Source organism: Podarcis bocagei, assembly GCF_964188305.1.
Source record: "Podarcis bocagei genome assembly, chromosome: 8".
Classification (NCBI taxonomy): Eukaryota; Metazoa; Chordata; class Lepidosauria; order Squamata; family Lacertidae; genus Podarcis; species Podarcis bocagei.
Window position 1 is genome coordinate 69,762,947 of NC_138133.1, and position 11,424 is coordinate 69,774,370.

The window sequence follows — 11,424 nt, forward strand, 5'->3', positions numbered from 1 at the left end:
TCCCAATGTCTCAACAAATGAAACTGATTTGTAAAAATGTTACATGGAAAAAAATACATACGAGAGAGAGACATTGCACACACTTTTGTAAATCAAGAAAATATTTAGTAAAAAAATAAATAAATCAGAGTTAGAGCCCTCTTTAGTAGGCAAGGTCACAAATCATCACAGTATTTCACACAGCCTACTCTGTAAAGAAAATTACAAAGTTCTTGTTGACTCTGTTGACTCCCTCTTGCATTCCATATATAGTTGTAATCCATTAATAATTTCATTCCATTAGTAATTAATTACTGTATTTTTTGCACCATAACACTCACTTTTTTCCTCCTAGAAAGTAAGGGGAAATGTCTGTGCGTGTTATGGAGGGAATGCCTACAGGTGGCATGCCTACGGATTTTCCTCCTCTAAAAACTACGTGCGTGTTATGGTCGGGTGCGTGTTATAGAGCGAAAAATATGGTAATCAATTTGTTAGTTCTTCAAGTGAAGGCTTGCCAAATCATATTGGCAAAACCTATTTGGTGTTTCGCAACTTTCCGACTAGTTGCATGACCTTAGCCAGGCCTAGCAGAGTAAGCACAGAATCCACGGAAGCAATTGGCGACTTGGCTGCAGACAGGATAGATGAAGCAGGTACCAGGAACTTGTAGTTAGGTGTTTGTTATATACAGTGGACTATTTACAGGAACAAAACAGAACACGGATCTTTAGCTAGCTCTCTCATACACGACTCACAACTCCAACACTGACACTCGTACTAACGCACATTCCAGTTAGTAGGCCATTAATCATTATTCCTTTCCTTCATCCAGAGCACGTCTATTTCTTAAGTCCAAATTCAGATCCATGTTAAAAGAAACAGAAGTACCTCTGCTCATGGCAACTGCGTTGGGGAGTTTCCAATACGTGCAGTGCTATGCACTCTGTGTCCCTGCCCTGCATTCCATCGTAGCGAGAGGCAGTTATCAGACGATCTGCGAGTGAAAGCTCTCTCCCCCGACCCGAGGGGGGGGCTTGCAAAGATAATTACTCCCAGATTATCTTTTATTAACTGCATGGCTGGCACCTGCTATAGTGGGATCTGCTGTTCGCCATGGTGGCAGTGCCGGAAATTGCAGTTTGGCAAATTAAGGCTGAAATTTGCTATGTTACAGAAAGAACGAGAGGGAGAAAAACATTTCTCTCTGACAAGCGAAGGACTTGATCCAGGACCTCTCCTAAGAAGGATTCCTAAGAAGTTCTGCTTGAAAGGATTTCTGCCTAGGTTTTAACGCTGCCTTTGTGTTGCCAAGTCTATCAGTGTTACTGCAAGTCTCACAGCATATGGAATTTTGTTTTGATTCCTCTTCAGGCTTCAGACCTAGGCTGCAATCCTACTGAATTCTAGAGGTCTTATTTTGGGGGTAAATATGTAACACAAGTCGTTCACAGCCACTGGAATTCAGATTCTAACCTCACCCACTCACTCAAGCCCCACTGAGGATTAAACTGCCTGTGATGCCTGCCTCTCAGACGTATTTCGCATCCGCACTACACATTTAAAACATTGTTACACTACTTTAATGTTCATGGCTTCCCTTTACGAATCTCCTCGAAGCCCAAATATCGAAGGAGGCGCCAAGCTGGCCACAGGACAACCCATGTAATATAACTGAAGGCAAGAAAAGAAAGGCTTCTCTGACTGTCCACAGTTCAAACCCTTAATAATGGAAGAACCTAACATCTGCTTCTGTATTGAAATATGGACAGAAAAGGTCAGATAATGGGGGGGGGGGGGTGAGGAGGCCGACACCACAGTTGAATTTTGAGACACTGCAGGACAGAATGACTAGAGTGGCAAGAGATCTTATGTGGGTGGCACTGATATAGCTAAAAATATGAAAATTCGTTAGCAGTTAATTTTTCAAAATTCAGACCCTTGGAGCTCTGATGCTTGGGGACAGGTGACCTAGATTTGTTAATCAGGCTTGCCTGGGGCCCAGCTGCTGGGGATCTGCAATGCTCAAGCAGCCAAAACATTGATTCTTACTTGGCTGACCCAGAAAGAAACTAGATTGGCTCAAGTACAGAAAGTGGGATTCCAAGACCCTAGAAACCGGTGCCTCACTGAACGTTCACACCCTCAGTTACACTTTGGTGGCTGGTGATTCTTTGGCAGTGTACGAATAAAAACGTACTCTGAGTACAGGGGCGCCGACTTATAAAAAATATTGGGGGGGCCCATACCGGGGTCCTGCCGCTGGTTCGCTCGGGTAGCCGGGAGAACGCAGTTCGAGGTGGCGGTGTTGGGGAGAGACCCTCGCTCAGGGCGCCACTAGACTTGGCGGCCGGCGGCCTATCTGGGGGGTTTTGGAGCGTATTTCGGCGGAGCGATTGGGGAGGAGGGGGCTTGTTGCCGGATTCTTCAGCTGGGCCGGAGATCCGCTGCTGGGGGGTCCCTGGGCCGAGTTGTGAGCACGGCCTGCTGAAGGGAGATCCAGCCGATTGCGCGACGGGGACGGCCGGGGCTCTCCGGCTAGGGCGCGCGGCTGGCTGGCTGGCGAGGGAGCAGGTGGGGAGGAGGCGGGGGTCCTCACTCTCTTAGGAAACGCACCCGCGCGCCCGATTGCCACGAAGTCCGAAGGGTGCGTGTGTGGAATTAAAAAGCAAAAACGAGATACGGGCAGGGCAGGCAAAGAGTTTTCTGCAAGAGGATGGAGGGCAGGTTGAAGAGAAAATCACTCAGGATGAGACAGTCAAATCAGCCATGATAAAATGGGCTCAGGATAGTGGGTATAACATCATGTTTGAGGACTGGGAAAGGTTATGGACCACCGGAATGAAATTCACGGCATGTAATGCCTTGAAGGAAAATATTATGAAAATGATTTATAGGTGGTACATGACCCCAGTCAAGCTTGCAAAAATATATCACCTGTCTGATAATAAATGTTGGAAATGTAAGGAGGCTGAAGGGACATTCTTTCACCTCTGGTGGACTTGTCCAAAAGTGAAGGCCTTCTGGGAAATGATCTATAATGAGTTAAAAAAGGTATTTAAGTATACCTTTCCCAAGAAACCAGAGGCCTTCCTCTTGGGCATTGTTGGCCAGAAAGTGTTAAAGAAGGATAGAACTTTCTTTATGTATGCAACTACAGCAGCAAGAATACTTATCGCAAAATATTGGAAGACACAAGATTTGCCCACACTGGAAGAGTGGCAGACGCAATTGATGGACTACATGGAACTGGCTGAAATGACTGGCAGAATCCGAGATTTGGGAGAAGAAACAACGGAAGAGGACTGGAAAAAATTTAAGGACTATTTACAAAAACAATATAAGTTGTATGAATGTTAAAAATTTACACGATTCGGAAACTATAGCTTCAGCAATTAGATTTGGGAAACAGGAAATTATATTTTAAGTAAGAAAAGGTCAAAATCTAAGGTAATACTATGTTTAATTTAAGATATAAGTAACTGATGAAAAGTATGTTAAATTTAGAGGTATAGTATTTGAAAAGTACAAAATAAGGTACGAAACAAGGTAATAATTTGCTGATATCTTTATTATAAAGAATGCAGGGTAAGGGAGATGCGAGGAAGTCCAGTTAGTTATATAAAAAATGTGTTGAATGGTTGGTTTTCTTTTCTTCTTTTTCTTTTTCTTGTTCTTTTACTTTTTTCTTCAGTGTATGTTTCTAACTTTGTATTTGAAACCTTAATAAAATATTTATATATATAAAAAAAGAAGAAGAGAAAATCCTTTCGCTTTTCTGGGGCTCAGGGAAGTCTCAGAGCCGGAGGTTGGGGAAGGGACCCCCTTTGCTCTGCCCTCTTCTCCCGTCTTAGATTCGCATGGGGGTCCCCGCCCGAGCTTGCCTGGCCACCGGGCCACACAAGGGCCGCGCTCTACGCGGCGCACCTTGCTAGCCGCACAGCTGTCCTCCGCGGCTGCGGAGCGGCCCTGCGCCGGTGCCCAGCCCCTCTGGGCGCCCGCTGCGCTGCCAATGACAAGCGGGCGACGTCGCGGGCGGGGAAGGCGTCGCTTTCTTTCCCGATCCTTCATCCTCCCAGTCTTCCAGCCCTTTTTTGGGTTGGAAGCTCGTCTCGTTCGCCCTTCTCCTTTCTTCACCCTGCGCGCAATTTTCCTCCCTCGTCTCCCTCCCCATTTCTCCTTCCTGACTGACTGACTGACTGACTGACTGACGGGCTTGGGCTCGGGCTCAGGCTCGGGCTCCGGGTCGGGCTCCGGGTCGGGCTCGGGCTCCGGGTCGGGCTCCGGGTCGGGCTCGGGCTCCGGCTCGGGCTCGGGCTCAGGCTCGGGCTCGGGCTCGGGCTCGGGCTCGGGCTCCGGGTCGGGCTCAGGCTCAGGCTCGGGCTCGGGCTCGGGCAGCCACAGCGTCGGCGGTGTTGGCGATCGGCGGCGCGGGGGGATGGCCCTCCCGGGGGAGCCGGCGCTGCTCAATGGGGTTGCCAAGGAGACAGGCCGGCCGCCCCCCTCCCCCGGCCCGGCGCCCCCCGCCGCGCCGGTGCCCGTTATCGAGCTGGTGCGCGCCGGGCGCCCTATAAAAGCCGCGGACGCGCCCACCGCCGCCCGAGATTATTGGGGGGGCTGAGCCCCCCCAAACGAATTTTTGAGGGGGCTCGGGCCCCCTCAAGCCCCATGGAGTCGGCGCCTATGCTCTGAGTAGCAGGGTTGGTCTGAAAATGTGTGCACTGTGTTCTTCTTGGAGAACTTTTTCCAAAGTTGGCATCCATAAAAAAAAACTATTTCTGCAAATTTGCTCCAAAAATTGGCTGTGCAGAGAGCCTAGTGGAGTGCCGCAGACTAAACTCCTTGCCTCTTCTCTGAAGAAAGTTTTGTAATTTGATTAGAATGGGCTGGGTCTTTTTTTAAGGTAACAAATGTTTCATCTGTTTAAGGCAGACATTCCAGCTGAAGCAATGGGGGAGGGTCAAGACTAAGGATGGGCGGGAAATCTCCTTTGGTTTTAATTTTAATGCAACACTGCCTAATTTGAACTTTCAGCCATGTCTGCATAAGTGTGCATTAACATGGCAGGGTGAAAATATAATGTTGAAAATGCATTTTTATGGGGAAATCGCTTGTGAAAATGTGCACCAAGAATCCCTATTCCTGCTCATTCAAGCGAAAGCACCACAGCACAGGTTTTTTTCCCTTTTTTCTTTTTTAAAAAGTTTTTAAGAGTCAATTTCTAGACAAACGAACCAGATAATGCTTGAGATTCACCGATACACTCATAGGTGGATGAACCGCAGACAAATTACTATGTCCTTGTCTCAGCTCTTGAATTACCATTACCGAAATGTAGATCTAGAAAATTTCCACTTCCTGCCTACCTTGAGAAACACCATGCGCCTATTTATGACCTTTAGGTCATCAACCCTCCCATCTCGACTCATGGAGATAAAGGATACTCTATGGTGGTCCCACTCTCTCTGCCCAGTGAGGGTATTTAAAGACGAAACAAGGAGGCAATTGGTCCCTTGCATAGAGTCAAAGCTAATGCGGATAAAGGAAACCAAGCTCAACACTAGAAATACTAATTGCCCGAAGGAAGAAAAGAACTCTGTAAGCCTAGAATTACAAGACCTGAAGAAGAGGCTAATGAGTATAAAGACTGAGATTTCTACCCAAAATATAAGGACAGTAGAGCCTAGAGCACAATATTTAAAGACGTCCAATAGCTCTTTATCCCATAGAAAGACAGCAGTGCAACTCCCTGTTCCCTTTTCAAACGACACCAAATTAGATGAGGAATTTGGCACCTCCGACATTTCTATGGCAACAACATCTAAAGAATTCTATGTTGCTGACAATCTGGAGATATCCAGCACCAACTCTACATCTGGACCTTTGCCTAATGTTCCAAAAACTTATCAGAATGATCAGCCTTCTCTACTGTACTCCTGGCGAGACAGGATGGACAGATCTTCCGAATTCGAATCTGGCTCTTTGTTGGCCAGTGATCCACATTTTATAACACATACCTCATTAATACTTCCACAGCCACAGATAGAACCAACAATCCTCCAATTAACCCAGGAGGGAGAGGGGGATTGACAGTTAATGAAACACCATGGGACTGTCCCCCCCGCTTGGGGTGCGGTTGGTTGGGTTTTATCTTCTAGGGATACTTACCCTATCAGACCTCCACCTCTTTCCCATACCATTTTGACCCAGGAGTCCTGGCCCAAGGATGACTTGTTATTGAGGGGATGTTACCCATCTATTGGGGAGGCTAGTATGGGATCTAGGATTTCCACAATTGAAGGGCTAGGGAGGAATGGCGGTAGGGCTAGATATCTCTATCGGCGAAGGGTTTCGAGATGCAGTGATCCTCGAACCCCTTCCAATCTACGCCCCATCCCAAGGGATGAGGGTAGGGAGAACAAGGATTACACACCTCCGTCATTGGTGCTGTGCAATGCCAGGTCCATAGGCAACAAAACTGCCACCATGCGTGACTTTTTTGTCTCGCAGGGGATTGACCTGGCTTGCGTGACGGAGACCTGGGTACGGGAAGGCGAAGTAGTCTCCCTACATGAGATAACACCCCCAGGTTTCTCTGTCCTCCATCAATCGCGGACTGTAGGTCGGGGGGGAGGAGTAGCGTTGTTATTCCGGGAGGATTGCTCTTTCAGAGCTCTGCCATCACCGGCGATCTCTGGCATTGAATGTGTTGGTCTCGTGTGGGGCACCAAGGAGAGCTTGGCTGTCTGGCTGGTGTACCGACCACCCAGCACATCTGCAGCCACCCTGTCAGATCTGCTGGAGGTGGTGGCGGGCTGGGCCTTGGAGTTCCCAAACCTACTGGTTTTGGGAGACTTCAACGTCCATGCCGATGCCGCTCCCTCCTCACAGGCTCTAGACCTAGTGACTTCCATGGCAACACTAGGGCTCTCCCAGTTTGTTTTGGGCCCCACTCATCAAGCAGGCCACACGCTGGATCTGATCTTTGGGGCTGGCATAGATGTGATCATGCTCCCCGCTGTGAAAGTGCCATGGTCTGATCACTACGCTTTAAAAGCCAAGATTGACTTCCCGCTCCTCCCCGGCTCGGGTGGCGAACCTATTTGGGCTCGTCCGCGAAAACTGATGGATCCTGATAGATTCCGACAAGCCTTGCGGAACCCTGCTCCTCCTGGCGACTCATTAGATGACCTTGTTGAGGACTGGAATAACCGGCTCTTGGCAGCCATTGATGAGATCGCGCCTAAGCGCCCTCTGCGACCCCGTCGAAACCGGGCCCCTTGGTTTACTGAGGAGCTCCGGAAAATGAAGCGGGATCTCAGACGGCTAGAGCGAGTATGGCGACGGACTCGTGACGGAGCCTCAAGAACATCTTATAGGACGCTTATGAAAGCCTATGAGATGGCTATGAAAGCTGCTAAGAAATCTTACTTTGCAGCTTCCATTGCATCCGCTAGCTCTCGCCCGGCACAACTTTTTAGAATAATTAGGTCAATAACGTCCTTAGGAGGACAACCAAATTTAAGCACAAATTCGACCCACAGCTGTGAGGCATTCGCGAGCTTTTTTGCGGAGAAAGTCCTGTTGCTCCGCCGTGACCTCCCTGCCAATTTAGATACAGTGACTGAACTGGAGGCCCCTCGACTGACTTCAGGTCCAGTGTTGGACCATTTCGATCGGATACTCCCTACTGATGTGGATAGATTCCTCCAAGTTGGTAGGCCCACCACCTGCCTCCTTGATCCGTGCCCGTCTTGGCTGATTAGGGAGTGTCCAGATGTTGCGCGGACCCCCCTGGTTGAAATTATCAATTTGTCCCTTGACACGGGGACATTCCCAGGGGAACTGAAGGAAGCAGTGGTGCGTCCACTCCTAAAGAAAACTTCATTAGATCCCTTAGACCTATCCAATTACCGCCCAGTTTCAAATCTTCCATACCTGGGTAAGGTAATTGAGAGAGCGGTTGCTGAACAGCTTGGTAGGTTTCTGGAAGAAACATCGGCATTAGATCCATTTCAGTCCGGTTTCCGTCCTGGTTTTGGGACGGAGACGGCTCTGGTTGCCCTAACAGATGATATCCGTAGACAACTGGATCGAGGCGGGTCAGGACTGCTGATCCTTTTAGATTTGTCAGCAGCTTTTGACATGGTCGATCATGATCTTCTGGACCATCGCCTTGCAGACGTAGGGATACAGGGCATAGCCCGTAACTGGTTGTGCTCTTTTATCTCTGGTCGGGGACAGAGGGTGGCACTAGGGAGGGAAATGTCGTCACGCCACTCCTTGGTGTGTGGAGTGCCGCAGGGCGCAATTCTCTCCCCAATGCTTTTTAACATCTTTATGCGCCCCCTTGCTCAGATTATCCGGAGCTTTGGGCTGGGCTGTCATCAATATGCTGATGACACTCAGCTCTATCTACTGATGGATGGCCACACCAACTCGGCCCCTTACACACTGACCAGATGCTTGGAAGCTGTGGCTGGATGGTTTCGTGGGAGCCGATTGAAACTAAATCCTTCAAAGACAGAGGTCCTATGGCTAGGTCGGGATAGCATGGGGATGAGGGACCAACTCCCTTCTCTTGCGGGGGCCCAATTAGTGCCATTACCTTCCGTTAAGAGTTTGGGTGTAATCCTTGACGCCTCCCTTTCCATGGAGGCGCAAGTCACAGCAACAGCCAAGGTGACATTTTTCCACCTTCGCCGCATCAAGCAGTTGGTCCCTTACCTTTCCCGCCCCGACCTGGCCACAGTGATCCATGCGACAGTCATCTCCAGGCTTGACTACTGTAACTCGCTCTACGCGGGGCTGCCCTTGAAGCTGTCCCAGAAACTCCAGCGGGTACAGAATGCTGCAGCGAGGCTCCTCACAGGGTCTCTGCCATGGGAGCATATTCATCCAGTGCTTTTCAAGCTGCACTGGCTCCCGGTGGAGTACAGGGTCAGATTTAAGGTGCTGCTTTTGACCTTTAAAGCCCTTCACGGCCTAGGACCCTCGTACCTACGGGACCGCCTCGCCTGGTATGCCCCACGGAGAGCCTCAAGGTCCATAAATAACAACACCCTAGTGGTCCCAGGCCCTAAGGAAGTTAGATTGGCTTCAACCAGAGCCAGGGCCTTTTCAGCACTGGCCCCAACTTGGTGGAACGCTCTGTCTCATGAGACCAGGGCCCTGCAGGATCTGATCTCTTTCCGCAGGGCCTGTAAGACAGAGTTGTTCCGCCTGGCCTTTGGATTGGAGCCAATTTGATTCCCTCCGCCCCCTTTTTCTTTTTTCTTTTCCTTCTCCTGCAATGAGGCTCCATTTTAATATTTTAATGTTCCATTATTTTAATGTTGTATTTTATTTTTGTTTTTAAGTTGTAATCACTCATCTTGTTTTTATTATTGCTTGTAAGCCGCTCTGAGCCCGGCCTTGGCTGGGGAGGGCGGGGTATAAATAAAAAATTATTATTATTATTATTATTATATACCGTTCCTGAACCAGAGCAGATCAGCCAGATGAGTGACGGAGAATGGGAAATATTAGCTGAAGTCATTTTACCTCCTCTTTGTTCCTGTAAGCTATTTTAAGAGCAGACAAATTCACGCAAATGCCTAGAAGTCTCCTAGCTGTCTGCCCTGAAAGCATTCTGCACTAATGGTTTTCAGCCATGAAATAAGTGGCATTTTTATTCTATCAAAACGCACCATTATTTAATCACCCTGATCTGTTAGTGTTGCTGGTGTCCCTAAAGTCACAAAAGGGCTCTCTCCTCTCTTGCAATTGCATCCCCCAGATTTTACTGCTGGGGTGTATTCTTAAAGCTGAACAAAAGGGCACACACTTTGTACAGATACACACACAGAAACAGAGAGAGAGAGAGAGAGAAAGGCAAGGTAGTTTTGTACATTTCCCCCTTGGAATGTGCATTCAGTTCTGTTTCCAAGCAGTAAAGAGAAATGCTTGGGAAGGGAGAAGAAAGAACAGATAGGAAAGCTAGGTTTGGGAACCAGTAGAGATCTAGTAGGTTCTCACTGTCAACACTGGGGGTGCTTCAACTGCCCACTTTTTCTGTTCTTTTCTTTTCTTTTTTGCTGTTGCTGTAATGTACTGAAGTTCTCACCCTGGGCCAGCAGGGGGATACTGTAGATAGTTTTCACTCAGGTCCACATATGCAAATAAGGGATTGAAAGTGATGCTCAGTGATTGGATAGTTACAGAAAATGGTTACTGTTGCGTTCTAGTGGAGCTCTATATAAGCAGGCTGGCTGAACCCTTCAGCTCAGTTCTGTTCTGGCCTGTGAATAAACAAGAGCTGTTTGAAGAATCGCTGTGTCGTCTGATATGTTCGCCCACAACTTAACAATTGCCACTATTGCTGCTGCAGTTCCTGAGAAAAGAAGACTCTTCTAGCCAAAAGAAATGTTAAGTCAATGCACGGTGTTTGGTTTTGTTTCAACGTGGGATGGACAACCCCGGACTGCCCGCCCCCTTCAGTTACCAAATCAGGGGTGAGGAAACTGCGGCCCTCAAGATGTCAGACTATAAATCCTACCATTCCCAGCCAGCATTGCCAATGATCAGGGATGAGGGAACTGTACAATTGCCTGCAGAGACGGCAGCAAAAGCGAAAGAGGTGGCTCTCCACCTGCCTCACCACTTCCACCACCATGAGGGAGGTGTTCCATCACGTGGATCTGCCACTGGTGTTCCTGTGCAGTGCACCATTTTCTGCTTGGCTCCCCCCACCCCCTTTGGTTTGGCAAGAGCTGGGGTGCGGCAGTGGCAGCAGAAGTGGGGCACAGTGCAGCAGGTCAGGAGATGGCAATTCCTGTTTTGCCTCAGGTGGTGAAACGGGCTGGGCTACCCCTACTTACCTGGGAGTGAGCCCACTGAAGTCAATGCGATTTGAGCAGTTGTGTATAGGATTGCACTGCAAATCTCTGAGTGAGGATGGCAGTGTGTGCATCTTGTCCTGGCCAAATGTGAGTATAACAGTGCTATTTTTGTAGAAAAAGAGGTGCCGGAACTGAGTTCCAGCAAGTTCTGGCTGCAGGGAACCAGGCAGAGGGCCTTCTCGGTAGTGGCGCCCTCTCTGTGGAACACCCTCCCACCAGATGTCAAAGAGAACAACAACTACCAGACTTTTAGAAGACATCTGAAGGCAGCCCTGTTTAGGGAAGCTTTTAATGTCGGATGTATTATAGTATTTTAATATTTTTTTGGAAGCCACCCAGAGTGGCTGGGGAAGCCCAGCCAGATGGGCGGGGTATAAATAAATTATTATTATTATTATTATTATTATTATTATTATTATTATTATTATTATTATTATTGTTATTGTTATTGTTATTAATATTATTAAAATGGCTATGAAGCCCTGCGTATAAATGGCTACGAACACCCAAGCACTGTACGTTATACAGCCTGCTATTACAGCTGTAGTTGCTGCTACAACTTTTG